The sequence below is a fragment of the Lagopus leucura genome, unplaced genomic scaffold (assembly GCF_019238085.1).
Source record: "Lagopus leucura isolate 7727_CA_CO unplaced genomic scaffold, USGS_WTPT01 Super-Scaffold_100001, whole genome shotgun sequence".
In the NCBI taxonomy this organism is placed as follows: Eukaryota; Metazoa; Chordata; class Aves; order Galliformes; family Phasianidae; genus Lagopus; species Lagopus leucura.
Genome location: NW_024962262.1, coordinates 7,062,348 through 7,086,137, shown reverse-complemented (window position 1 = coordinate 7,086,137; position 23,790 = coordinate 7,062,348). Strand labels below are relative to the sequence as shown.

Sequence of the window (23,790 nt, the reverse complement as noted above, 5' to 3'; positions counted from 1 at the left end):
GAACCTGCTTTAGCTGGTGTTGGACTCAATGATCTCCAGAGATGCCTTCCAACCCCTATGACTGTGATTCTGTGACTTCTGTGACTCCTTGAGTTAGAAAAGATATGGCCTGAGCTTTGTGTCCATTGTGAGGGACGGAATAATGACCCAAGCTCACATTCAGGTGATGTGACCTGTCATCATTATGGAGAGGATACAGAACAAAGTATTTCAGGTCATTCTACCAAAATTAGATGAGTTTTTGTTTGTTTGTTTGTTTGTTTTGTATTTGGGGCACGTCAGAATGCTTAATATTGACATATATATGACATATATTGACATATAATTTAGTCAGAGACCCAACCAAGACATGTTTCTTAAAAATTAAGAAAAAAGTCCTTCTGTGAATAATGAAACTTTCAAGTCCTGTAGTTCTGACTTGCGATGAGAACAAATGGTAAGATGTCAAAATATCACCCCAGAAATATTTTCTCTCTCAGCTCTGCTCTCTGGGAATTGCATGGAATGACGTACCTCTTTAGTCATTTTTCACAATATCTGTATGCCCTAAGACTGCTGGAATAATTTTAAAACAGACCTTTCAATCCAAACATAAATTGGCATGTAGCCTTTTGATTCTGTTAACAGATGGTGTATGGTATTTATGAGAACAGTTGTTAAATGCTTTATAGTGTGACTCACCAACTGATAGCTGCATATTAATGGAAAGTGGACAGCACTATCACATTTACAAGTGCTGGACTGTTGAGTGGAGCTGGGGGACTTGACTTGTAGAACTGGTTGTCCTTGTATGTTTGGTCTAGATTATTTGGAGTCCTTCTCTAAATACTGTTTTCATGATGTAAGATCTGCAAAGATGAAAATCTTTTACACCAGAAATTATATCGTAGTTTCTGGGGAGGAAAAAAAAAAAAAAAGAAGAAGAAGAAAATGAACTCAGCAGTTAATTATGTTTGTTTTCTAGAATTAGTTTCTGGGGTGGGTGATTCTGAAGATTAGTTTCTGAGATGTTGTATTTCTTGTTACTAACTAAAATATCCAGAGAAAAATAAAATACATTTATGATGCTGGTATCAGTATATAACATATTAACCGTTCATCAGGTCAGAAGGCATTCTTGCCTTGTCTTGATACGAGTTATGAATTTTTGACAGACATTTGTTTTGCCCACTTTCAGATTGTCATTAAAGTTTTTCTAGAGCAGTGTGCAATGTGAGCAAGCTCAGTTCAGGTATTCTTTAAAAATCTTTGCTATGAGGTTTTTGATGAAGCACTTTGTGTATCAGTTATTTCAAGAGCTGGAAAAACCACTGAAAACATGCCACACATTGCATCAACTTACAAGGACCATAAAACGGGCCTCACATATGATCCTGCAAATTAATGAAAAGACAATTAGCTGTCACTGTTAAAGCGCTTACTTCTTTGCTTTTATCTTGAGTTTGTTTAGGTTGCTTTTATTTGCATTGAATGGTAAAATATCCTTAACGGAGAGATTGAAGAAGAATTGACATCGGTGGCACCATTATAGCTTAGTTCATAGTTCATGTGAATAAAAAAATAAGCCCTCATACAAGTAAGGTAAGATTATAGTCTTGTTCTCTGTACATCCCCTGGGCCACATGGGTAGACTGGAGTCCAAAGGTAATAGACTCTGACAGGAAAAGTCATACACAAGATATGGAGTTTTACCCTTTTTCCCAGGATCTGGTAGAAGCTAAACCCCACCAAGCACTCAAAATATACCAGACTGTGAGCAGCTCCTAATTCCCCTCTGATTATTGATCGTCTATGCAGGAATTTCACTTATCTAAAGTTACAGTCTGGATTTAGGGGCGCTGAAGAGAAGAAGGAAGGTTAGAAAACTGTCTGGGGCAATGCCGGAGGCTCCTGACAAACATTCTTCTGCTGCTCCCCTGAATAATCAGACCTCATTTAAAATGGGGAATTTTTCCCCCCTCTTCATTTCCCACTAAGCCTCAGTAAGTATCGTGAGATTGCAGTGGGATCTTTAGCAGAGTAAAGTGCTCTTTGTGCCATAGGCAACCACACAGCGTCTGATAGCAAAGGTTGGAGAGACACACGTAGTAATCACACGATGTTGCAATGCATTCCTCTTTACTCAGACGCCTGCTTGCATCATGGCTGCAGGGTAGTGTAGGGCAGGTACAGAAACACAGAGGTGGCTGCAGGTACCAGTCTTCTCAGCTTACCAGTGACCCAGCAGCCTGAACTGTCCCCTGATTTACAAACAGGGGCTGAAGCCCCTCCTGGGATCGGCATTTTGGCTGCGCAGTTCCCACTTCTGCAGTAGTGGTGCTGCTTGGATTCTCAAGTCCTTCTGAAGGTCTGGTCCTGATGCCAGACAACTGTCTGTACACACATTCAGCTGTGTGTCTGGGGAGCCTCTTGTGAGTCAGTGGATTCATCCCAGACAGCGGGTTATTAGTGTGCTTGATGAGAGAGAATGCACAAGTTTGCGACATTAGGGTTTCATTTGGTTTTAACCATCTAAACGAATGTGACCAACAAAAGGAAAGAAGTGTGGAGTTTTGTTTTGGCCAGCTCAAATACAAATATACATTAAACTCTCTTCAATGTGCCTTTATTTTCAGCCTTCTTGTCCTTAATAAAAGAAAAAGAACTAAACTACCTTTGGTTATCTTTTGAAAATGAACAAAACTGCAAAGTCTACAGGAAAGTGCAGCAAAAATAGGCTGGAGAAACTGATTAATGAGGGAGAAAATACATAAAGCTTAGCTAAGCAGCAACTCAGAGATGACACAGTAAGTCTACAAATATTTGCAGGCCGTAAATACCGAGGACAGGAATTAAGTACAGCACAGCCAAGCATAATCAGGACTATGGGAAGAGGAAAAAATATATATGTGGGGAATTGAGGGAAAAGAGTTGCTGGTGAAATGCAATAGACCAGAGAGATGGCATACATGCCCTGCAGGGTGTCACACAGTGATGGTTAGGAAATAGGGAGAGGAAGATGACATGGCTGGGAAGGCGGCTGGTTGAATATCAGCCATTGTAATCATAGAATCATAGCAGGATAGGAGTTGGAAGGGATCATTGAGTCCAACCCCCTGCTAAAAGCAGGTCCCTAGAGTAGATTGAGCAGGAAAGTGTACAGGTGGGTTTTGAAAATCTCCAGAGAAGGAAACCAGCGTAGGTTGGGTGTTAAGCAGAGAGGGCACAATGAGACCTTCCTTCCCATGGCCCAGCATGACTGCGGGCCAGCTGTGTCACTGTCTCCATGGCCATGCAGGCTGGGGCCAGCTCTCCAGCATGCCAGCACGGATTTGTTTGTTGGGCTGGATGGGGCAGAGTTGTAGGTTTTGGGAATTTAACCCTGAGTAAGATCAAAAATAAAAAAGGAACTTTTATATCATGTGAAAAAGAATGAGAACAGGCAGAGGAGGCTGACCTAACTGCAAAGCGCTGCCTGGGCTGGGCAGGAAAGTGTCCAGCCAGTTCTGCTCCGATCCCTCAGCACAAAACGTCCCCAGCTAGGAACATGGAACAAGTCTGTTCCTTGTTGTAGATCTGAAAAGGGCCTCACACATCCCAAAGGCATCAGTCGTGCTTCTCCCCACCCCAGCAGCGGCTGATAAAGGAGATCATTCTGCTGAGGTCCTTGATTCTCTCTGACTACAAGCTGTTCCCTGCTCCAGGCCCTCTGGCTGCAGTCTCTTAAAATGGGAAATGCCATCCGAGCCCAGCGAGGACATGCTGTTACAGACGGAAGTTCATCATACATTGGGGCATTTCTGCAGGAATTTTTCCTCTGAGAATTTGGTGGGTTCCGAGGGTGGAAAAAGGCGCTTTGTTTACGTTTTTCATCAACCTTGTATCCGTCATGGGAAAGGCATTGTAGAATGACTCTGTGGTGAGCTACAAATCTGCTATCCTAGGTTAGACTAAATGACCTTTAAAGGTCCCCTCCAACTCAAACAATTCTATGATTCTGTGAGTTTAGAAGCAAAATTACATTCATTAAAACAAGTTGCTCACAGAGTTGAGCTATCATTTTTCATTACATCCAGCTCTCTCTATAACCAATCTGTGTAAACAAGGCTATTTTATCAAGTAAAACTACTCCACTGGATGAATACAAACAGCACTGGGAGCTGCAAGGTGGCAAGGCCCTGAGGTCTCATACATAACTGGAAGAAGCACAACTTTGCGCTGTTGTGTTGACTGCTTTCCCTTCCCAACACGTTGCGACTTGTAAATAAGCTTGCAGTAGTGAAACCAAAGCTACAGATGTTAGTTCATCCTGCTCATGTGTGTATTTTTTGATCTGTGAGTTAGTGCACTGCATTATTACTGTGCTTTCAGGCTGCAATAATGTCCATTCTTCTAACCTCTTGTTATAAGTGAGGGCTTAGCACATGGATAGCCAAAAAGCCATGGGTGTGTGTCTCCAAGTAGAGATTCTAAGTAGTGTGGATTTAAAAGTCATCAGCTTAAACAGATGCAAATGCAAAATGACCTCTCATTAACAGGCATAGAGCAAAGCTGTGAAGCTGCATGTGGAGACAGAGAGAAGCAGGGAGCATACAGGCTGCCAACTTGAGGCAGGAGAGAGTGCAAGCTTTCAGGGAAAAGGGAGGAGTAAGCCCAAAAGACTGACTGACCATGGAGTGCAGGGTCACTGGTACAGCTGTCCATGGCATGTTAAGAGGAGAGGCTGTGCTGTGCCCGGGATTTTTCCACCTGCATAGTTTTTCAAAGATGATATCTGGAATAAAAAGTTGTAATAAGGACAGAAACTAAAAGGAAAGACTGAAGAAGCATGGGGGGAAAAAAAAAAAGGGGGGGAGAAATGGGAAGTGCTTTTATTAAAACATTAAGAAATCAGGCCAAAAGGAAGGGAGCAAGGCTGACTTTAAGGAGCAGTAGCACTGATATGGTCGGCAAACAGTTCCTCTGTCAAGGAAGGGATTTCCCCCCCCCCCCCCCCCAGCCCACTGTTTTGCCTTCTGCCCGGGGGGCTGCAGAGCCGGGCAGCCCCTGGAGCACCGTGTTTCACTGACACCAGTGTTCCTGCGGCAGCACGGTCACACAGAGCATATGCTGCCTGTGACAGGCATGCAGGGCTGTGCTTTTCCACACGTGCTCCCAAGGTCTCCCGATTGGTGTGCTCAGCAGAAGGGGCCGGTCCTTGAAGTCAGCTCCTGTGCCTATGACAGATGATATTTTCATGCAAGAAAAGAAAACCAGACTATCTGATGGACTGCATTATTTTTCCAGGCGGCTTGGAACTGCAACTGCAAAGTAAGAAGTTTTATGCTTACACTTCAAAACTGTGAGTGGAATTTAAACATCAGTTTTAAACAAAATTTTTTTTTTTAAGTGGAAACTTTGCATGAAGTGTATATATCTGCACAATAACTTTCCATTATGGAGTGAGCTGTTGCTAATTCTCCTGAGATGAACTAATGATTGCTTTGGGAAACTTCACGGAGTGCTCGCTGCATTTGCGGCTGCACTCATAGACGTGTCCTGAGAAGGAAGATGCTCTTTTCAGTGCATGCAATTAGTCCAGCTGGACGTGGTTTCAAATTATCCACGCCACTGGAAAATGTGTTTGAGCAGGACTGGTTGTGCTGATGGAGAATCTCCTGGGAATTATCAGCAAATGTCAGGCCGGTCTGCGTGTCTTTGTCATGAGTGTCATTTGCTGGTTGCTTGTGTGTGGAGAGGGATTAGGTGAAAACCTGCTGTTACCATTGTGTGGCACTGCACTTGTGAGGTGGGAAGGCTGCTGGTACCAGGTGTTAGCAAGCTGGCCAATTAATGATGATTGCAGGAAATTAGTTTAAGACAGTATTGTCCACTGGGACGCAGATTTATAGAAATAATTTTAACAAAGAGATAGGTAGCACTTGTGCACAGGAGGCTCGTTCTTGTAGGTAAAACATTAATAGCCTGCTCTTTTTCACATGAGCTAAATAGGAGTAGTGGAATAGTTTTCCGTGGGAAAGCTGTAGGGGCTGATATCCAGCTCGAAAGTCCAAACCTGAGTTGGCAGTTAGTGGCCCCATATTTGTGTTATTTTCAGTTTCCTGTGGGAACTGCCCAATAATCCCTATGACCCTGTGCTGTTTACACACAATCTTAGGTGCAAAGACCTTTTCTGGATTCACATGAATGTTAATAAAAACTGGGACACGTGCTTTTAAATAGTTGTTTTGAAGCCAGAAAGATTGCCCCACCGCTATCTCTAGGTACTCCAGCACTCATATACAGTATGATTTTTGCTTAGAAAACAAGCAACTTCACGTTTCTGAGCCTTGGCAAACATATTCCATTAGTTTATACTCTTATATTCTAGTGGACCCAGGTGAAATCCAAAGAAAAATTAGTGGTGTGTTACTGCTAAGTAGGTGTGGCAGAAATCCCATCCCTTGTGCTTCCACTGCCATTAGTCTGCATCTGGACACCTCCAGATCACGCAGCAACATAAACAGCATCCAAATGAGGTGTGGGCATACAACTGCATTTCTGCAGAATTAGTCAGAGCACATAACGTGGAACGTGTACCAACTTTATACAGCTGGCAAAGAGGCAACTCAATCCATTGCCAAGTACAGAGTAAATGTCAGTATTTCTTTAACAAATGAACTGCTAGAGTAATTCTCTACCATTTCGGTACTCTTACTTCATTTGTTGAAGAGTTTTTGTTAGAACACTGGAATCTCTAAAGGCAGATTTATGGTATTGAGCCATGGCTGGGGTGAATCTGAACTTACTTGAAATATAACAGTGATAAATTTCCTTTGTCTTCATCCCTTTCCTCTACCTCTTGTTGGTCACTACAGCTGGAACACCCTAGATTTTTCCAGTAGAGCAAAAGACAATGTTTTTTCCCAAAGAATTTGGTTCTAACACAAAAAATACACCCACAGTGAAAATCCTGAATCTCAAGTACTCTGTCAGAGAGGCCTTCTTAGTTGAAAAGAGGAAATCCTAAAGGGAAGAAGCACTAATCCAAACCACTAATAAATGCATAATGACTTAGTGTTCTGTAAAAACTAGTAACAATTTTATTTTGATAATATTAAAAATCAAACCTGTATCGATTTTCTTTCCATTTTCTCAAAATAACAAATTGGGGGTGAAAGTAAATAAACCTATGCAACATGCAGATATTCTTTCCAGTGGCCCATCATTAAAATGCTGATAAAGTTCTTTAAATAAAGGTCCTCTCTAACCCTTATAATGTAAAGTGTTTCCCCTCCGCATGACACAGCCTGGTTCTTCTTGTTCCCTTAATTTGACAGTCTCAGTTAGATACTTTTACCTTGATGAACAGGCCAGATTCATAGCTAGGCAAGCGTGAATAAAGAATAACTCACTGAAGTCAATGACATGACCCTGGATTCGATCCAGTGTGACTGGAGTTGGAATGTGGCTCCATGCATGCAGCTGGCACCCGTGCCAGGCAAAGCAAGCAGGTAAACAAAAAGATCCTGCATGTTGCTAGCAGGATTGCCATGGTGCTGCCAACTTCCAGTTGTGCTTTCACCTGGAACTTCTTCCAAAAGAAAAGATCTAACAGCATGATCTCAGCTCTGCCCCACCAACTTTACTTGTTATGTATCCTCACAGTTGTGTGAAGGGTGCTAAGCCTCTGACACGAGAGTCAAGCTACAAATTGTACGTGTTATTCTATTTCTTTTCTCCCGCTCAGAAAGATTTTAGGTTTTTTTTCTCCATGACTTTTAGGTTTATGCTGTTCTTTGCTGGTAATGTTGTTTCAGGAAGGTTTATTTCTGGCTGTGAAATTGCTGCCCTTTGTGATATTCTGGGATGTCCCAGAAGCTTCTTCCCAATTCCTAGAGAAAGCTCTTTTTCCTTTGCTATATTGTGATGATAACTGCACTGCTCCCCTGGCCACCTAGACAGCAAAATAACTCCCAGCTTTTTGTCGTGGAGAGACTAATGGGAATGTTTTGTACAATAGGTGGGGCTTCCTTATGACTGCTTTGATTTTCCTGTTCTGGGTGCTAGGCAAAGTTGCTGCCTAAAGAGAGGCTGAGTTTTATGCAGCTGTCCAGAGGCAGTCCCATCTCATCAAATTCTTCCCAAAGGAGTAATTTGGCCTTGTATGAGATGGGAGAATCACCTCACACTTATATTCCTGGCCATACATCGCTGCTTTATACCTTTATTGCTGCAGTTAAAGAACTGAATTCTGTGAAATGTGTGCCCATGACAATTCATCTCTGCTAGTTGGAATTGCCAAAGCGTGGAAGGATCTCCAGGGGAAGACTTTAAATGGGATCTGGTGTGAGGATGATTTCCTGGTTACTCTGAATGGGAGACATGCGTGGGATGTGCATATTTTAAGGAGCTCATTACAAATGCTATCTGCTATGTGAACTTCTAGGGCCTCTTCAGTTTCTAAGTATTCAGCATCACCAAGAAAAAAACAGCAGAGCCAAAAGGCAGGGTCTGCATGTTCTTTGCTGCATAACAAGTTCCTGGAATGAAGTGCATTCGTATCTACCACTGAAGTGGGAATTATATGAAGCTAAGGCACAGCTGAACTGTACTTAAAGCAGTTTCTTTTGAAGTGCTTTTTATCATTACTTGGATATTTTTGTGCTGTGTGGGTGTGCTCTCAACAACAGCACTCTATTAGTCCAAAATAACTTACTAAGGTCAGTCTGTGTGGCTATACAGTTTACCTGTAACACAAAATGTTCATATGATACATGCTGCCTATCAAAGCTTTCAAGTTTTAGAAAATCTCATCTTCTATAGTGATTTATCATACTGTTGCATCTGGTGCTGATGAGAAGAAGGTATCATGGGCTATTATTTTGGAATAAGCAGTTTCAGAAGGAAACAAAAAAGGTCTTCCTGATATTTTTAGTTTTAAAATGAATTCCACAAAGGTGTTTGTAAGATGGGGGCACTTGTCGTGTAGTTGGGTCAGTAGGATTATGGAAGGGATCAAACAGAAGAGAAACAGTCGCTTAGCACATACCAAGTTATCAAATTTAAAGAGTTTGTGGACATAAGAGATAACACCTTGGCTGCAACACTGGTAAATATCACTGTTTTTCCAGGCCTGAGAAATATCACGCTACAAAATCACAAAATCTTTGTGAATTTTGGTCCTCTGAGTCACCTGAGAGAAGCAGTCGAGGGGCTGTGTATGAAAGGAAGGGAGATACAAGGCAAGGGAAAGCACAGAACAAACAGTTTTGCTAATGCTACACAAATGCTTCTTGAGGCTGAAAATGAAAAGTACACAATCTGGCAGGGAAAAAGATGAGCGTGTGAGTAAAAGTCATGTACCTCTGATGTTGTTTTCTACCTTCTGTGCTATGTGCTTCATGCCTTAGGGAGAATGAATAATACTGTTTTGAAGACAAATTAAGTTACCTTAATAAATGCATAATGCATTGTTTTGAAGACAAATTAAATTACCTTAATTAAATTGCTGATTGTGGGCTCTCAGAGAAAAAAAAAAAAAAAGAAGTATTCATGTGCCAAAGGTCACACCGTTGTAAGGAGGATGTGTGGGGAAGGTGCACCACTGAGCAATCCAGCAATCCATTATCCATAGGAAGAAGCCAGGAAAATTAGATGGATCCTAAATACAGTTGACCCTAAAACTTATACAACCACATCTTTTAATATCATTTCAAACTCTTTGAGTGCCACTTCATTGTGTCCCGAAATTACAGCACCTTGAATGACATTTCTTGCCATCACAGAAACCTACCTCTTTCTATACTTTGTGTCTCATATACAGACAGCAACTGATACAGTTTGAGATACCTCTGTCTCACTATGAGCAAAGTGCTAAGAGCCTTTTTCCTGGAATATTGTTGCTGCGACACAAACAGAAGAATTAAGACAATTGTAAACAACTGGCATTTAAAGATTTCAGCTGTAGCCAAACAAGCGTCACTGGCTCAAATATTTTGTAGTTTGGCCTAAGAAAAACAGTCTGAAAAACCTTTTGCAGATTGTCTGTCACAATTTCAAGATGAAACTTTAAATTCCAATCTCTGTCTTTACATCTTAATTCATATCTTTGTGCCTTCGTATCATTATGGCTTTGCACCTCCCTTAATATTTTCATACCTGTTGTTCCTAACCAGCAGAACTGAGATCCACTTGGTTAAAATGCTGATTCCTAGAAAGAAATGGGGATTTACCTTTTGAGCAAGGCAGCAATTCTAGTCTGTATTTTAGTCAAGAAAATTCATCTCAAAAGAAAATCTAGGCAACTAAAAGAGAGTAAAAAAAGGAAACATCAACATTCATGGTTTTTAAGCACTACATGAAGGATGGCTAAAGCAAGGAGTTCACTTCTGCTTTGAGCAAATTCACTAAACCTAATGGGAACAGAGATAACTTATAACAAAGGTACACTCAAACATTTTGCAGATTCTTTAGAGAACTCCCCCATGTGTAATTCCTGCCTTTTAAACATTCTGTGCTGATGCACAGCAACAGCAAGTGCCCATGGCTCTGGCTTGGGGGGAAAAATAAGAATATTCTGTCCCTCGTTGTTTCAAGAGAGTGGTAGTGGAAAGGTGGACTGTGACTGTATTTGCTGGAATCTGACTACATTTTAGATGAGAACTTCCAATATATGATCACTCAGAGGGTGGTGACGCACTGGAACAGGTTGCCCAAGGAGGCTGTGGATGCTCCATCCCTGGAGGCATTCAAGGCCAGGCTGGATGTGGCTCTGGGCAGCCTGGTCTGCTGGTTGGCGACCCTGCACATAGCAGGGGGTTGAAACTCGATGATCACTGTGGTCCTTTTCAACCCAGGCCATTCTATGATTCTGTGAGCAGGGTTATCAGCATCAGGTCTCTTCAAAATCAAACGATTCCATGATCAAAGATCAGCATAGTCTGACATGCCTGAACACAAGTATCAGTGTTCAAGATGCCTGTGCTGTTGGTGTTTCATCATTTTAATTGCTAGAGGTTAAGCTCTATTCTGCCAGCTGCATGCAGGCAGTGGCTGTACACCTACACAGTGTGTGTTTGTGCTCTGCTGGACCTGCTCTACTCCCCCAAAATACCCATGACCTCAGCATATAGATGCTTTAAGCAAGCCTGCCTTCCTGCAGGGCAGAGGTAGGTCTTAACCCTGCCCACTCCTAGTGCTCAGTCTGAGACCTGTGATGCCTCAGGTGGTGAGTATCAGGCATGCTAAAACTCACCCAGAAATTTTAAGTAAATACATAAAGGTAGCATGTTTTTGATTCTTGCTGTGTCTACATCCCAACACTGACTGAATAAACATCTAGATGTTAAAAAGGGGAGAAAATGGGATCCCACCTTGTAGAATGTTTTATGTAGATTATTTGCATGCACAACTCACATAGTCAGGAACAGTGATTTCAGAAGCTGCCAGCATGGCTGCCCAGTACTGAAGGGAGAGAGCAGCTTTCCTTCTTCCAGGTCCTCACTACAATTTTCTGCAACATTGAAGTTGGCAGTCTGTAAGTGATATATTTACTCTTCATTGCTGCTCTTCATTGGGGTTTACAGCCTTTTGGATGTACATGCCACCTTTCTTTTTTTTTTTAATTTTGAAATTGAGTTGCGTTTACATTTTCTCCGAAGTGCTAAATGGCCAAATGCTTCCAAGAAGTATCTCCATGGAATTGAGATGCTGCTCCATACCCTTTACAAATGTAAATTAACTAATCTTACTGGAGTAATTGGCAGAAAAGTAATTTCTCTTTATCATGACAAACAGTATTGCAGTATAAGAGTAATGACTACAATTTAAGTAGCTATGAATTGTGCATTAGGGAGCTCTAGGCCTGAACATTGCTCACAATGAAATTTAAATTGCATTTTTTTTCTTCATCTAGCTGTTTATAAATAACACTGCGGTTGCAAACACAATAGTAATTTTTGTCACCAATTTCTTATTGACATTGACAGTAGAAACGAAAGATGTAACTAGCTGAAGGTCTGTGCAGTAAATAGAGGCTAAATTATCTTTTATTGCACTCAGACTTCACCAGAAATAGAAACAAATCAAAACCCTAGAACCAACCACAAGATGAAGTGTAAGCATCTGGAAAAACTAAGCAAATATTTAGCAGCTAGGATCTCGTTTCATAGCTGGTGATATATTAAAAAAAAAAAAAAAAAAAAGAAAGAAAACCAAAAAAACTGGATTAAATGTTCCGTGAACTCTATCATATAAATTTAGATTTTTATACAAATTTCTGGCTTGGATCTAACTCTAAGCCTACCTGACAACCACATGCAATCTAAAAGCAAAGAATAAGTGGTTTGATAAGTATTGCAGCAGCCTCCAAATCTTGCTAGATCATGTGTGCTGAAGCAGTGTGCTTGTACAGGTGTGCTGTAAGCTCTGCAGCTTTCATTTGTGCTTGATGTGCTCCATCCTTACGTTCACTGTGCAACATCACTGCCTTACAGTTCAGCAGTCTCACTTATAATCATTTACAGAAAGCTCGTGAGACTGATCTTCCTGAGAATGAGGGATAGTCTTGCTCTTAGGCGTGACTGTTTTCACATCCAAGTGATGTGATACAGAGCACCAGCTGCCATGGTGTGAACCATGGTTTGATCTTCTTGGAAGGCTGGAGCTCCAGATCTGGCAACTGTTCCTGAAATAGGCTTTACTAGGGGATTTTATCTGTGGACATTGAATTGGTGATGGCATTTCTCAGCAATGTCAAAGCAGGTTAATCTGCTCATACAATCATAGAATCATAGAATCAGAGTGGCTTGGGTTGGAAGGGACCTCAAGGATCATGAAACTCAAACTCCCCCACAGCAGGCAGAGCCACCAACCTCCACATTTAATACTAGACCAGGCTGCCCAAGGCCCCATCCAACCTGGCCTTGAACACCACCGGAGACAACTACAGTGACAGCCATCCCCACCTTGCATTTCAGTTAGGTAGTTATGAGTTAAAGCCCAGCCTCCCTCATATCCTCCACATGTCTATGCTGCAACTGAAGCTTGTGGCTCAGGATGACTCTTGTGAGCTATTGAGAGGCTGAAATGAACGAGGAAGGAACTGCAGCACCTTTCACAGCATTGCTGGGATGTCCTGCTAGGTGGACTCTGACATCACATACAAGGAGGGCAGGGAGGATGTATAGGCAGGGTGCCCAAGGTTTGTCCTGTATCCGGCACAAGGTGACACCAGAACCACAGGTGGCAGCCAGATTTGCTATAGAAACATTCCAGACTTCAGCCATTGTCCTTCAGTCCAGGTGCAGTATCCCTATGCCCAGCAACCTTCTGCTTCTCAGATTGCTTGAGAAATGCAACACCGTCCAAACAGAGAGAAATAAAATAGCATATTTTCTTTGTATATATTTAAAATGCCTTTTATTACTCTACAGCTGAGCCACAGCCCTCTAATTTGCAATAGCAATAAATCCTCAAGGGGGAGCTTAAAAGAGAAAAAAGTTTATTCAGGCAGGAGATGGTGTAGGTAAAACAAATATGTGAGATGGCATCAAGAAATCTACAGCAAAGCAGACATGGGCACTGCTATACAATGTTTGTTGACTCAACTAAATGGGAGTGAGCATCTATTACATTTCTATAAATGAGGCAAAAGTAATCATAAGTAGAGGCAAACTAGCTTCAGTGTACATATCAGCTCTGCTGCAGGCTCCTCTGTGTAAGGGGATAATTTAATCTTGTAAAGAACTTTTTTGCTGCAGTCTGTGAATTAGTTAACATAGCTTGTATACAAGCTGTTAAAAAAAACACAGCTGTTCTTCTAATCATAGAATTGTGGAGGTTGGAAGGGACCTCAGGAGATCGTCTGGTCCAACTCCCTGCTAAAGGAAGTTCACTGCAGTAGGTTGCACAGGAAAATATCTGGACAGATTTTGAATATTTTCAGAGAAAGACACTCCACCACCTCTCCAGGCAGCTTCTTCCAGTGCTTTGTAACCCTGAATGTAAATATTTTTTTCTTCCTGTTCAGATGTGTTCCAGTTTGTGCCCATCGCATCTTGTTCTGTCACTGGGTTCCACTGAAATGAGCCTGGCCCCATCCACTTAACGCCTGCCCATTAGGTATTTATAAACATTGAGATCCTCCCTCAGTCTTCCCCAGGTGGAAGAACAGGTCTCTCAGCCTTTTCTCATACAGGAGATGCTCCAGACCTTTTATCATCTTTGTGACCCTCCACTGTACTCCTTCTAGGAGATCCCTGTCTTTTTCAAATTGGGGAGCCCAGAACTGGACGCACAGTATTCTACATGCGGCTTCACCAGGGCAGAGTAGAGGGGGAGGATCACCTTCTTCAACCATGTTCACTTTAATGTACCCTAGAATCCCACAGGTCTTCTTATCCACTGGCTCACACTGATGGCTCATGGCCAACCTGTTGTCCACCAGGACCACCAGGTCTTTCTCTTCCAAGCTCATTTCCAGCAGGTCAGCCCCAAACCTTTGCTGATGCATGCAGTTATTTCTCCCCAAGTACAGGACTCTACACTTGCCCTTGTTGAACCTCACCAGGTTCCTCTCCACTCAGCTCTCCAGCCTGTCCAGGTATCACTGAATGGCAGCACGGCCTTCTGGTGTGTCAGCCACTCCTCCCAGCTTTGTATCATCAGTGAGCTTGATGAGTGTGCATGCTATCCCTTCATTCAGGTCACTGATAAAGATGTTGAACAAAACCAGACATAGCACTAACTCTGCTCTTATAGCTCCTTCTCCAGATCTAATTCCAAGTGGGCCTTAGCCTTCCTTGTGGCATCCCTGCATGCCCTGACATAGTGTTCCTATATTCTTCCCCAGTGGTCAGACCCCTTTTCCACGTTCCATAGACTTTCTTCTTCCTTTGAGTTTTTCCTTGCTCATCCATTTGGGTTTTCTGCCACCTTTCCCTGATTTCTTAGTATTAGGGCTGTACTGATCTTGAGCTTGAAAGAAGAGGCTCCTGAATGTCAACCAACTTTCTTGGTCTCCCTAACCTTCCATTATTCTTTCCTAAAAAGTACATAGCCAAGACAGCTTTCCAGTCATGGAGCTATCTCACTATGTCTCCATCCATGATTATGATTGATTGTGGTCCTGCAACCACACACAGATCTTTAATCTTCCCCGATTATTCCCTATGCCTTGTGGATATTGACCCTCATAGGGAAAGGATTTAAAAGATCAGCAGAAGAAAATACAGACTGAAATAGCAACAAAGAGACAAATCAATAATTTTATTCATTCATGACTCTTCTGCAGTGTTTTCTGAAGTGTCCCTTTTCCCCTTTATTACTGCTCGGCAACTTTAGAGAAATACAGATATCACAGCTGGCTTATGCCCATGAAGGAGCAAGGTACAGTCTCAACAGGCTAGAGATGCAGATCCCCACGCTGCCAAAAAAAGCAGTAGCTTCATGATTAATGGAAGAAATAGTTTCATGCGGCAGCTGGTGAGAATTTACCTTGAAAAAACTGAATATTCATTCTGAAAACAAACACCTTGAAACTGGTTGTAATTGAAAACTGCTACAGCGGAGCAAATTGGAAACCTTTTAAAAATACATTAAATGTTTTCTCCTTAACTGAGACCAGCTTCATCTGAACATAAATATTTTGAGTCACAAATTTTTTGATAGAAATCTACAGTTACCTTTGCAATATTGCCGGTATCCATCTACTTAGTAAAGATTTTGACTTCATTAGCTATTTAATCATCTGAAACAGTCTATTACCAAATGCTCCAGGAGAACAATGTCTGTGTCAGATTCTGCAGCTGTTTGGCTATGTGTCTAATAACCTTTTATATTTCAGACCCTGCAGAAATTAGTCACTGAAACCTTTCTTTGTTCAATCAATCCCCAGATAGCAAATATGCCCAAATTAAATCTTGCTGTCGAGCTGTCTTCACAGTTTTCATCCTCATCTGAGACTTAGATTACTCCAAAGTCTATGTCAGCAATCTGTGTTCCTCCAAAATATTTTAGAAGTTGTGTTTTTAAGGTTGTGTACTTGTGTGTGTGGTGACTAATGGAAACTCTGTCCTGACCCGGCACTGCAGAAGCAGGCACTGGCATGTGATCCGGCCAGCAATCTTATCTGATGATGAACTTCCAAACTGCCAACTTCCATACCCGTCAATTCTATGTAAATGGGACTGTTTTATTCCTTGTTCCTCTTCCCATTTCTCCATAAGGTTGCCTGCTGGATGGAACCTCAAGAATGTGACTATGAGCCAGGAAAACATTCTCCATGGTCTGGACAGCTCCATGTCTTTTCTCTGGCTGCTACTACTGACATGCGTGGGAGACACTGTAGGGTCAGAGCTACAGAACTGCAGCAGGAGAATCCCCAGAAATTTGGCAGGGCCTAGGAAGCATACAAAAATATTAAAAGACCATGTGTCCATTTGTCCCGGTAGGGCTGCGCCCATAAGTAAATCCCAAATCTTTTCTGCATGTGAGGTATCTCTGGCCAAATTAGCCAAAAAGGCAAGTTCTTCTTAACTGTGCTTTTCTGACTGAGAGCTTGAGTGCTTTCAGCTCAGAAGCCAAGGAACGGCTTCTAAGAAGCTCAAGCCTCATAGGCCAGTGCAATGAAGAAACAAGAACACTGGGATTCTGAACGTGGAGAGTAATCAATGCTCATCCTCATTTAAATAGCAAATTATGTAGCTGTGAAGTGAAATAACTTAGTATCTAGTTTGTTCTCCTGCCACTGCTGTTCTCTCTACAGCATTCCTTTGTTATGAGTTCAGCCTGTATCATCTCTCACCGTTGCTGATTCCAGATTAAGCTGGCCAAGAGGCAGACAGGACAAGGAAAACTGCTGCATTTTGCAGAGCGCAAACCAAGAATGCTCAGTGACCTTCCCAAGCATTCAGACTCCAGAGAGAAGAGTTCTGTCTTATGGGTGACAGGGAAGATTCTGCAGCTGGCTGGAGGTGGGAAAACAAAAAGGTGTTTTTAAATTTATGTTGTTAATGAGAGATTAGGGTGGGTCTCTACAGCTAAAAAGGCAAAGGGCAAATGGAGGTCAGGACTGTTACACTGGTTCAGCAGATATCTCCCAGACTTCCTGGAGATGATGGTAATGAGAGCAAATAGTCTCTGGCCTACCATTAGGGAAAATTGCCAATGTTAGGAAGACTTTTCCCTGCAGTACAGTGAATGCCCTGATGGTCAGATGGCTTAAAAGCCCCACACTTGCCTTCACTGAAGGTTGGGGATATGAGATGACAACATGTGGAAGAACTAGAAAGTATAAGCAAAAATTCACATTCACCTACCCAGTGTCAGATGATCTTGAGCTGCAGGACAGATCTGTGGGGAAGATGAGAAAGCCAACTAGCTGACCTTTAGAAACCAAGGTGCAGAGAGCTTTGCTTTGTATCAATTTAAGTGAAGTTGTTCAAAGGGTGCTGAATATTGCAGTGAGGATGGAATACCGAGAGTGTTGGTGGCTTAACGTTACCAGGATCTGGCCTTCATAAAGCAAAGCATAAGCATTATCAGTCTAGAGAAACGTCCCTTCTGCTGTTGCCTCCTGGGCTGCTGCGTTGTTACAGAAACTGTAAAATGACAAAAATGTCTAAGCAATGTTTTAGTGATGTTACACCTAACTGTAAGCATACTGGCATTCCACCTACATATTATTGTTGAGCAGTCCACATTATTTGAGTTACTTTCTTTAGGAAGACAAATCTGCGTACTGCCTTCAAGGAAGTGTCTGGTTTTCCCAAGTCCAGTTACTGCACATTCTCAAAACTTCTCATTTCTCTTCTGCCTACCACCTTCCCAAGTATTTTTTGTCTTTTTCATCCTCCAGGTCTATTTCTGTACCAACCTTTCTCTCTCTGTGCCTAATGCATGTGTTATCCTATCAATTATGACACATTCCCAGTGTTTAATTTCTTCTTTCAAGCACAGATAGCAGTCTATGGAAAATTGCCACTTGCATTGTTGGTTGTTTCATTTATCCCAAAGCATATCCTTATCCAGGTTCAGAAACGTCTGTTTCACATCTCCGTTATTTGATGTTACTTCTCATCCTTCTTGCTTTTCTGCTTCCTGCTCCCTTGTTTCAATTCTCTGTGTTCATATGATTTACACTGTCAGCTCTGCCAGTCAAAGACATTTGCCCCACTTCTCATCCTAGTTATGGAGATTTACTCTACCAAGTGAGAGAAAGAGGAGGCATTCTGGTATTACTGATACACCAGGGTCTGAATCTGGGACTGATTTCTCTTTTTCAATAGCATATATGATTCTGGCAATATAATTGAATAATAGCCTGTTTTTATTTAGAGTATTCAATAGCAAATTCAAAACCTTTAGAAGGAAGATGAATCCTGAAAACTGCTTCTTTTTGTACTTGTCTGTCTAATGAAGTCATCTGAAAAATGGAAGAAGCTAAAGAAGCTCCTGTCAAGAAAGTCAGAACTGGAAATAGGATGGTATTCCCTGTCATGTAAGCCATCAAACCCAGGTAACAGACAGGCTAGCCTTCAGAGACCTGCTGCCGAGAAGACTTTAAAGACTAAGTTTCTTCAAAACATTAAAAAATATTTTAACACTTCTAATCTCAGGAACGAGACTGGTCTTTGTTTTATGGAAGACATGAAGCTACGGAGAGGAATAGTGTAAAACCTTCAGTTCACTGAGATCAAAATATTTTTCCATTAAATACAGGCGCACCCTCGCTTCAGCCTTCCTGAGTACTTTTATTTCATCTGGTATTCAGCTCACTGAAGCTCAGTTTTCTGAAAGCATCACACTTTGGCTGAAAACACAGCATGGCATTTTGCCAGATATAATGATTTAGATATTTGTATGCTTACTTGACTTGCTTTCAATGGATATGACTACTGGGTTTTGTACCATCAGCTCCTTACATTCCTGCAACAAACTCTTTCCTGTTATGCACCAGGTCTCCTGAACTCCTTGCCTCTACAGGTTAGGGGACACTGAAAAAATGCGTAACCCTAGAGTGTGATGACAGCTTTTGCAAAGCATGTTGTTGACTGGTGCTGATTTGAGCAACAACAGGGAATTAAGCCTGGCCAGCTTTGCCTTGTGTATATTGGAGCTGACTCACAGGAGGGATAAACTCTCCAGAGCTACTGAAATCCACTGCATGAGATACCCACACAGCTTTCTTCCATGAGACAGAGCGGGGAGAAGAGACAGAGAAGACATGAAAATAACAGTCTGTAGGCCTTTGTAAGTAATGAAAGGGGAAAAAAAAAAGTTTTGATGAAGTGCCTTTTTCAGCTGCAGGCATTTTCTCAATGGGCGCAATCCATAGAGCTTGCAGGACAGTGTAGTGCAAAAGGCAGGCATGGGAAGCACCTGCCCACCATCCGTGCACATTTTCTTGTGGGCTGCATTTTGGTGACCACAGTCATCTTCTGCTGTGCTACATAGCTCAATTCCTTTCACAGCCACAACACTGCTGTCAAGAAGAGGCATCAGTAATGGAAACAAGCAGTGAACTGACACAGGTGTAACAGTGACAGATATTAAAAATATTCCTAAGACATTCACCATCCCCTCTTTTCTGTGTGGATTCATTTCTGGCTCTTCATGGTCTCCCTGACCTTGCCAAGTATCTGTGTGATGGTGACACTCCAGCTGTGAGTTATGACTGAAGTTATGAATCTGTGCTGTCCTGTTTTATGATGATCATTTATCATTTGTATTACAGTCATGCTTAGAGGCCTCAAGCAAGATCAGGGTCTCATCGTACTAGTCACTGTATAAACATGTAGTGAGAGACAGTGAAAAGATCACAAACAAAAGGTGGGAGGAGGAACAGAAAGACAGAGATGTGAAATGCGTTTCCTACAGCAACCCAATGATAGTACCAGGGCAGGAAACAGCAGCACTCCTGTTCCTTAGCTTCAACCTGACTGTGCCCACACCAGCTTCCACCATCTCCTGCTCATCTACATCCTCCTCACCTGGCACTGTGTAGGAATGGTGGGTTCCACCTTCTTTGTGCCTCTGCCCAGACCTGAAAAGCCTCTAAATTAAGGCATGGGTCCTGCAATGACACTGCTGCCTCTGCGGGTCACTAATTCTACCGCCCTTTGAAAATTGTACTCCTTCCTTCCACCATTTTGCACTGTTGACCTGATAGCTATTGCTGACAGCACAATTGTTGGCTATCGCCTCTAAACTGAGAGCTCATGACTTCATTCCATTTCAGAGCAAAATAGAACAGGTAATAGAAAACAACTGCTGTCATACATGTAAACAAGTTATCTTTGGTGATACAGCAAGACCAAAAATGTACTAAGCCAAAATCATAGAGGCATACCATGGATTAGCTGCATCCTAACCTCATTTATGGGGTTTAGAGCTTCTTTCTGGATATGCCTAAACAATACCCTTCCTTTTCCTTTGCAGCAATTAGGGCAGTATTTCCCTCCTTTTTAAACTGTCATTGAGCTGAGCTTAGCCCAAAAGCTGGCTTTGTGGAATGGGATCAGTCCTGTGATAACATGAATTATACATTGAACATGGCACTGAAAATTTTTCAAGCTAACCATTCTGAAGTGCAAAATTCTATATAAGAAAGAAAAATGAGATGCAGACTTGGCCCAAAGATTTTTTTTTTAAGAGGAAAGAGCCAGACTTCACCTATGGAAATACTTGGTTGTGACGTTTAGAAATAAAAATACTCAGAGAGCTATTAATCCCGAGTAAAACAACCAAGAGCAGGCAGACACACAGAGATGGAAGCAGGGTGACATGGGTGACATGGGTGACAGGTGGTAAAGCGAGGGACTTGAGAGAGCAGTGACATCTTACAGTGGCTTTTACAGTGCTTGCAGGACTCCAGGGTCTGAGAAAAGAAACAGAAGGTGCTGATCTCGAGGAACCTGCAAAATGCAAGTTGTATCTAAGAAACATGGAAGCATTAAGCTAGACCACTCTCTGGGCTACACAGGGTGCAAGTCTGCCCCTCACCAAGCCTCTGTCCTGAGGAATTCACCAGGAAATGACACGACTTTTATTTCCAGGTGACTATTCAGGCTATCTTGCAACTTCTGAGCTTTCTTTTGGTGTTTTTGTGACAGAAAATACTTTAGATAAAAGCAACGTATCCTCCATCTGCTTAATGTTAGCACTGCAGTTGTGGCAGGTAGGGCTGGGCAGGTATTTTCTGCCTCCTAGATTAATCCTCAGAATCACAAATACATTCAAGAGGTTTTCAAAACTTAGTAATTCCTCACTTCTACTTGAAGCCAGGGGCCAGCCAGACTGCCCTGCTCCAGTAGCTGTGTCTGCTTCCTCTGTCTTCATAACACAGTTCAGCCTGTGCTGATTCTGTTTGCATTGTACTGTTACTGTATAATGCCACGAGGAATGGAGACTTTCCCCACAGATGTGTTTAAAAGATTTTGTGCTTCTTCATTCTTTTACACGGACACAAATAATATCACAGCATGTCTGCATCAAGTCCTTTCTTTAGTAAGGTCATCCACTAACAGCTGGTTCCTCATCCCCTGTAGGATATCTGCTGCTGTGTAATTCTGAAATCTCCCTGAAGTCCCTACTGTCATACATCATTCATACGAATTTTTCTGCCATTTTGTGACAAATAACGTCTGGCTTTCTCCAGTTCCTTGAAACTAGTTTATGATTTGACATTTATAAGCACCACAAGCCTTTATTTTTAATTTACAGTGGAAAACTACAATCACTGAGTGTTTTCCATGTTGCATTGCCTTTTTAACATCTCCATCCTTCTTTCTTTTCTCCATCCCTTCCTATTTTCATGATATTGCTGCATATTTCAGGTATTCCTATTAGGAGTGCTTGCTGAAAAGGGAATTACCAGCAGTATTTCCGATACTGATTTGTCCGTCAATAGCATGTTTTAAGTCACTTAATTTTGCATATTTGAAAGCTAAAACACAGTCTTCAAAATGGCTGTTTCCTGTTTATCTAGGAACAAAATCAGAGATTTTCTCAGGTACTTTTTTTATTCCTTCTATAAAATGGGCACAAGAGGTGGTGATGGCCTTTGCAGTCAACAAAATCCCCAGTGCCCCAGCAATGATGTCAGGTGTTGCGTACTGCTTCACTCACTGGTGGTTGAAGCAGCCTTAGCCCAAAATGAACCATCAGACTCTCCAAAAAGCCATTTCTGCTTTTTTTTTTTTTTTTTTTGTAAGCCAGTGATAATCCCAATGCTTCAGTCTGGTTGTTAAACCTGGCTTGATTAAACCAGTCTGGTTTACCTTTCCCTTGCTTTGAGCCTTTGCTGCCTCTCGCTGTTCCCCACTGTTCCTGAGTTATGTTTCTCCCTTACTATCAATGTAGCCCAGCAATCATATTTGCCACTTCTGCAGTATCTTTCTCATTGAATTCTCTCCTGGAAAAGTGTACCCACCCTATGCAAGCAGACACTGAATGAGCTGTAGGACTCTTCTTACCTTTTCAGTTATAATTTCGGATGCACTATGAAGTTGCAGTGTGCAGTTCTTTGCATCACCAGCTGCCAAATATAAGCCTGATACTCTCAGGAGTATGCAAGTATCAGCATAACACGTTTCTTCGGCCAATAAAATTTTTATAACCCTTCAGCCAACATTGAGTAATTTGGCAGCAATGTAAAGGTCTCAAAGACCACATCTTAGGGCCTCTTGTGAGGTGAAGAGCTTGCATGTGTTGGGAAATCCATTTGGGTAAATTTTTTGACAGAAGGAACTGGGGCTGTTCAGTCTGGGGAAAAGGAGGCTGAGGGGAGACCTTATTGCTCTCTTTCAGTATCTGAAAGGTGCTTACAGCAAGAGCGGGTTGGTCTCTTCTCACTGGTGACAGGTGACAGGATGAGGGGAAATGGCTTCAAGCTGTGCCAGGGTAAGTTCAGGTTGGATATCAGGAAACACTTCTTTACAGAAAGGGTTGTGAAGCACTGGCATAGGCTGCCCAGGGAGGTGGTTGAGTCACCATCCCTGCATGTGTTTAAAAACCATTTGGATGTGGTGCTCAGGGACATGATTTAGCAGAGGGTTGTTAGAGTTAGGGTAGGATGGTTAGGTTATGGTTGGACTCGATGATCTTTAAGGTCTTTTGCAAACTGAGCAGTTCTATGATTCTGTGATTCTACCCAATGGCTAAACACTCTGCTATAAGGAAAGGGAACTAGGAGAGGAGAAGGGGAATTACTATGGTCAAGAGCCTTGGATGCATAGCAGACTTGCAGGCACTATGCTGGGAATTCATCAGAAATACAAGAGTGATCAAAGTTTCTTCAAGTATGAGATGCAGAACAAGTAGCAAGCAGAAATTTAGGGTACCCAGATTTGTTATTTCCACTTCCCACTGAGAAATAAACAGCACTGATGCAGCTCACTGTCTGTACAGCAGCTTCACAAGGAAAGCTGGCAGAGCTGAGCTGCTTGTTGGCATATCCTCACTGCTTGAAATCTGGTCACCCAGATTGCTCTGGAACTTCCTTCCTGGCTCCTCCTTTGGAAACACACAGTAGATACAGCAGCAGCAGTGTGAAGATGTTTGGTGATAAAAATCAACTTTGATGACTTTTGCTGAGATGTACCCATAAGCACCTTGGCTGGTGCAGTTCTTGTAGGCTGTTAGCATATAGCAAACAACCCAATGTTACACGTAAGCAAGCAAGGTCTTGCAGGCTGGATCACAAGCACAACACTACAGTTAACTGCAGTGAAGTAAATATTACACCTGTGCAGTGGAAGTGTGGTATTAAAGCCATAAAGGAAAAAGAACTGAGCTCCTATGTGGATAAATCTATTGCAGTGTCTGTTG

At 42.1% G+C, this 23,790-nt stretch overlaps 1 protein-coding gene across 2 annotated transcripts in view; it reads left to right on the top strand.

Annotated features, from left to right (window-relative positions):
• Nucleotides 1–5,181: 5,181 nt before the first annotated feature.
• STARD13 (StAR related lipid transfer domain containing 13) overlaps nucleotides 5,182–23,790 on the top strand; it is a 300,978-nt gene continuing 282,369 nt past the window's right edge. Inside the window, exon 1 of one of the 2 annotated variants that reach the window (XM_042866988.1) lies at nucleotides 5,182–5,289. The gene's annotated coding sequence lies outside the window, so the exon portion shown is untranslated. Of the gene's footprint in view, nucleotides 5,321–23,790 lie in introns of both variants that reach the window. The other variant, XM_042866989.1, reaches the window with a different exon arrangement.